This window comes from Corvus brachyrhynchos, unplaced genomic scaffold, assembly GCF_000691975.1.
Source record: "Corvus brachyrhynchos isolate BGI_N302 unplaced genomic scaffold, ASM69197v1 scaffold14, whole genome shotgun sequence".
In the NCBI taxonomy this organism is placed as follows: Eukaryota; Metazoa; Chordata; class Aves; order Passeriformes; family Corvidae; genus Corvus; species Corvus brachyrhynchos.
Genome location: NW_008239110.1, coordinates 7,441,038 through 7,447,102, shown reverse-complemented (window position 1 = coordinate 7,447,102; position 6,065 = coordinate 7,441,038).

Sequence of the window (6,065 nt, the reverse complement as noted above, 5' to 3'; positions counted from 1 at the left end):
GGCTGACTTTAAAAGCCACACTCCAGATTTCTCAAGAATGCAAGCCAAGGATGGCAACGTTTGCAGTGTTGACCTTTCTCAGAAAATACATATCAACAAATGCGTTCTCTGTAGGACTGTGGTTTTAAAGGAAAGCTGGTAATTCCTCACAATTTTTTCTTAAAACTCTTGAACAGGGAAACACGTCAGTGTTAAAAATAGCTGAATTCCTGTCTAAAACACTTCTTAATTTTTCCCAGTTGTCTTGAACCACATCAGGATATTTCTCATCAGCCACATTCATTCTATAAGAAATAGGCAAATGCTGGAGAATTGGAGTTAAGAACGTATCAGTTATTTTTCTTAGTCATTTAGAAAGCATAGAAAGTGTTCAGTAGCAAATTCAGTAACAAAATGAAACACAAAAGAAAAAAACAAACTGTAGCTATCAATTATATATAATTCCAGAAGTTTATTCACTGTCAATGACACATAGCACTGATAAAATAAAATTATTGAAGAAATTGGATAAAATAAGGAAGCATTCAAAACTATTTTCAAAAGGTGATGCTTAAACAAATACTCCCCAAGTCTGCAGACTTCATTGAGATGTCTCAGTCCCCAACAGTGTCCTGCTCTATCAAAACATCATCACAGTGATAATACAGAAAAAAGTCTCTCCAAGCTTTCTCCTCATCCTAGATCTCCACAAATCCAAGCATCTCAACACTACCTACACTGCATGCAGGAAGCTCATTAATTACCTAAATAATTTTTATCATTGTAACATTTCCTTGCTAGTAAAATCAATCTGCTAGAAGAATTTAAAGTCACATGTACGCAGCCTAGTTCATTACTTATAAACTTACAGATTTCTTACATTGAATTTGATCTTTCTCTGTTTACTTTTTTGAGGGCTTCATAGTTACATTTACTGTTCAAAGAATGCTCATCTTACCTGGAGAAAATTACTTTCAGAGAGTGTAGGTGACACACTGTAACTACTGGGTGTAAATCAACAATCATCCTGTGTCACTACATTCACTGGATTTTTCTTTCATGTTAGGAAAGCCTTGCAGCTCTCTGAACTGCATTGCTGTGTTCCTCCTTGATATGATTAAATTGCTTCTGCTTACATATATAGAAGAGAGACTGTTACTTTTGCATTTCTGAATCTTCTTACTGCATTAGCTAGAAGGCCATTGCATTCCCACTGCATGAAGAATCCTAGCCTGAGAGTAATCTCAAAGGTTTATTTTCTTCCTAAGTGCTTACAAATGTTATTTCCAACCCAATGAGGAAAACAGAATTTCAGTCCCAATGGTGAATCTTGCTGAGCAGCTAATTCTGATCATAAGTAGACAGCTGAGAGTGAAAATCTAGAGATAAATGATCCTCAATGTTAATAGCTTTTTATTTGGGTGGGAAAAAAGCCATTGCTGACACACTGTTTCTCATGATCAGCTGCTGTGCTACATGTATACATGATAGATCCTAGGTTTGGTTCCCTCCTGATAAAGGGGATAAAACTATCCGATACCACTGCTGTGCATACAAAATCTCTTCCATCTTAGTACATGCAAATATTTACTCTGGACTAGCTGAGTAATTCGGTCTGCAAAAAACTTGAATAAAATCAGAAATAACCAGCAAGTCACACATTCATAAACAATAGCAGCTTGACATAATAGGAAACTTAAACAGCCTATATGTCATCATTAGCACTAAAACAACAGCTAATCAGCCACCAAAGACCACTGTGCTATTAGACTTATTCATCAAGTGTACTTCCCTTAAGTTGACCCAGAGGTATTACAGGTATAAATCCCTCCCCTGCCCCCCTTCCCCCCCCCAGTCAATACAAGGAAAATGGCAGAATTCAGACCACTGAACCTAAAAATTTGAAACTCACTTAAAAACTGAAAATAAAACCATCCTGCAACACAGATGTCATAGAACAGCACAAAACCATCAGGGAATTAAGAGAACCTTGGCCCAGCCCATCTGGTCTGGCACAGATTCCTGTCTTTTCAAGAAACAGAAGAAGAGAAAAATTTCATATTATACAAGGGAACTGTGCAATTACTGGCATTTTCATGCCTGTTTTCAGGAAAGAGTTTCATACTGGTTTTATTTTCAAATGTGCACAGTGCAACCTGCTGGGCCAGAGAGGGCTCCTGGGTCCTCGAAGTCAACGGGAGCCCTACCTGGAGCAGCAGCAGGCTTGTCATTGTGTGCGCCCTTCTCCGGGTTATTCCCAGCTCTCTAACTCCCTCTGCATGACAGCAGCCTGAATAACAAGGGCATTTGCTTCTGGCACCTGCAAAAGGAGCATACACTGAACAAAAAAAAAAAAAATTAAAAATTCTAAAGAAGTGGTAAACACAGAAAAATTATTAGGCATTGAATTTAACTGGGAGCTGTCACCTAAATAAACGCTGCAGAGCCAGGTCCACATTACTACTTAAATAAAACAAGGGTTACACTCTGTTACTCCTGTGAAAACAGCATTATGCCCCCTCCTATTCTGTTTTTACAGGCCCAGATTTAAAAAATCTTATTACTTTCTCTGGTTTTAATTTTCAGTTACTTCTTGGCAAAGATTTAAGATTTTTTTTTAAACCACTGTACATTTTATCTACCTCCCCATAAGTCTTTCTTCAGTATTAACTCCCTTTCTTTTCTGAAACATGATGCATCATTTGGAATTCCAACAGAACCATAGACAAAAAAATGTTCAACAGGATGCTACATACAAGCTGGTATAATCCAAACACTCGTCAGGCTCAACACAGCTCAGATGGTAAATTTATGAGTAGGCAAGTTTAGTGATATGAAAAGACTATATTGAAACAGTAGAATTTACTTAATTAGAAGACATTTTTTGGCAAACTCTTGTCTTCCACTTTTTTTTTTTTTTTTTTTTTTTTTTGTGTCAAAGCTCTTAAAAAGCCCATCTGGATACTCGTCAATCCTATAAACACATATTACAATGCACATCTATGCAGTGGAGTTCCTTGACAAGCATCCTTCACAATTCTGTCACCTTCCTAGTATGCCTCTATCACAGACAGGAGAGCTGAGAAACCTTCTGGAGGAGAACAGGTTTTTAATTGTCATGTATCAACACTGGACACTAGGAAAAGGACCTTCAGCCAGAGGGTGGTCTGTCACTGGACCAAGTTCCCAGGGGAATGGTCACAGCACCAAACCTGCCTGAGTTCAAGGAGCATCTGGATGATGCTCTTGGTCATTTGGTTTAGCTTTAGGTAGCCCTGCAAGGAGCAGGGAATTGGATTCATTGGTTCTTATGGCTCCCTTCCATCCTGAGATATTCTAAGGTTCTATGATAACTTTACTTACAAGAAGCATACATTACATAATTTTTCTCCATTTGAGTAAAATGAATGCATGAAAATCAAAAACATAGGTGAAAAACTGTGGACCATTAAAAAAGGCCCCCTAGATCTCACCCAAAAGCAAAACATGGCAAACTGCTGAAACACTTCAGAGCCCTAAAGAGGTAGGACCAGGGAGAGGTTTTATGATCCATCTACTACTTTCACTGCTCTTGGGCAGGAAAAAGTAGATCTGTTCCCTAAAGGTATTTGTTTATCCTGTTCTTAAAAATGGATGCTCATTACAGATGGTCAACAGACTCCTAGCCTAGATGTCAGTGTTTTAACTTACACTACCTTTGGAAAGCTTGAATTTTAGCCCACTATTTTATGTCCTATTCATAAGTGCAAACAGAATTTTATTCTCTCCACCTTTACAACAATGTCCCATGTTTCTTAAGATTTATAACCTAGAGAAAATAGAGTGGAGACATAAGTCCAGCTCCTTTGTTTTCTGTCTCAAGTAGGGAAGTGTTCTTCCCCTCTGTTTTTCCTCCACTTATTGTCCAAGTAGTCTGCAGCTTCCTTGAAGTGTAATGGTAAACTTGGATACACCATCTTAGCTTTCACCTCATCATCATTGAGGAAAGTCTCCTATGTGACCACTCAGTTTATACATTGCAGCATTATGTCTGAAGCTGCTTCCTCTTCACTGTAAGAAGGACACACTTGACCTGCCAGGGAAATAAAAAGTTTTGCTTACAATATGCAACATGAAATGAATTTAGTTTATGTTTTGACATTCCATTCCATTTCAACCCTAATTCTGTGGTAAACACACAATGAAAAAGCTGGTATTTCTGGATCCCATGTGTGTATTCAGGTCTCAAAACTGAACAGTTGACACAATCATGACCCAAAAAAAAAAAAAGACACAGGTGCAGCTAAGCCAAAAGTCAGGGCTGGGAAGCCCAAACTAAAGCAGAAACACCAGCTAAATTAAAATCTGCTAAGGAAAATAAAGAGCAGGCAGTTCTTCAGCTGTATAAATAAGAAGGAACCAAGAGAAAAGAAATGATGCCACTATATAGCCAGTGGAGTTCAGATAAAAATAACACAGATATGGCTGTAAGACTAATGACTTGGCATTTGGGATAAGATTCATCTGTTTCAGCTGTTCCCTCAGAGCAACACTTTCAGAAATGCTTGTTTCTCTCCTCTCATCTAAGACAGACAGCGGCACTCACATGGGACCCCTTGGAGACTTTCAGGTGAGCACCAGAGCCACAGCCCAAGCAACTTGCAGAAGCTTCAATAGGGTCCAGCAGGGGACACAGTAGAGGCAGCATTGACCACTTCGGTGCACGCAAGCAGAGGAAAAGAGAACATGCTTCATCAAAAGTAAGAGTGCTTGTTTTATTATCCTCACTTCCTTGGCTTTTTTTTCCCTGCTATAAAATCATCATCTGTTTGTACAATATTCTTATTCTGGGAATGTATTTCAGTCCACATAAACATCTGCACTTAGTTACGTTAGCCAGTATCCAAATCCCAGCAAGATCCTGCCCTGATTATGTAGCTCTGAGTGTTTTTGCCAGCTTCTATTCCCAGAACACACTGGATTTATAGCTATGTCCAACCTCCAGCTTTGCTGGTTAGAAGATTGTAACACACATGCTCAAACTGAATGTCTTTTGTACTAGGACAAACTCTTTCCAGCAGGCTCAAGTAACAAGCCATTAAATTGTGCGAGCATATTCCATTAGCAGCGGGAAAGTGAACTATTGTTGGATGCAATTTGTTGGTCTGTGTTTTTAATCATACTGTTTGACCTACATCTTTTGTCTACTTTCCTTTATATCTAACCATAAAATATGACCTTTGATTCAAATACCAATAAAACCTGTTGTCGCAATTTTGCACAACTCAGCATAAAAGAACCCAGATTTCAAGTAAATAAACCAGTAAGTCTTTTTTTTGGGATCGCTGTGTGTTTTTGTCTGCTGCCTTTCAGAGCTAGATCCAAACCATTAATAAAAAAGAGATATATACAGTTTCATCTGAGAAGACAAATAAAAACATGCAGGATATAAATCAAAACAAGGATTTGCAAAAGAGTAGAGCAAGCACTTACTAAGCCAAAGACATATTGTTCTTGTGAACAAGCCTGCTCTGACCACTATGCCTTCTCCAAATGTACGTTTATGGAGTTCCAGGCCAGAACATTTTTGGAGCATAAAGACAAGAAGCATTTGGATCCCAGCAAAATTCATTGTGATCTGCCTAATTCTCATGGAACTGAACTTCACCACAGTTGTGCACAAGCTTACCTTCCCAATGCAGCTTCTAGAGAATTATTCAGATGGATATTTCTTTGAAGACTTATTTTACATGACTGACAATTGCCTCAAACTGTGAATATGCTAATAAATAAATACATAAGCTGACCTCCTACCCTACCCCTCCCTCCCAAAATACAACTGGAAAACAAATTTTGTGCCTTTCTTCAAGCAAGAAAACTGGTTTGGGATACACTTTCTTTGTATCCGGTTTGAATCTCTCAGCCAATGCTGAAATGCATCTGCTTTGCTTTGGTATGTGAAAACACATGCACTACAGAAATAAAAGCTTCAGAAAAAAAAAGCAGAAAAGAAGATAATTATTGAACTGTTTTTAAATCTTTTGAGTTGAAATACAAGTGATGTAACCAGTCAGCCAGTGTAAGCTCACATATCATTCATCGCTGTT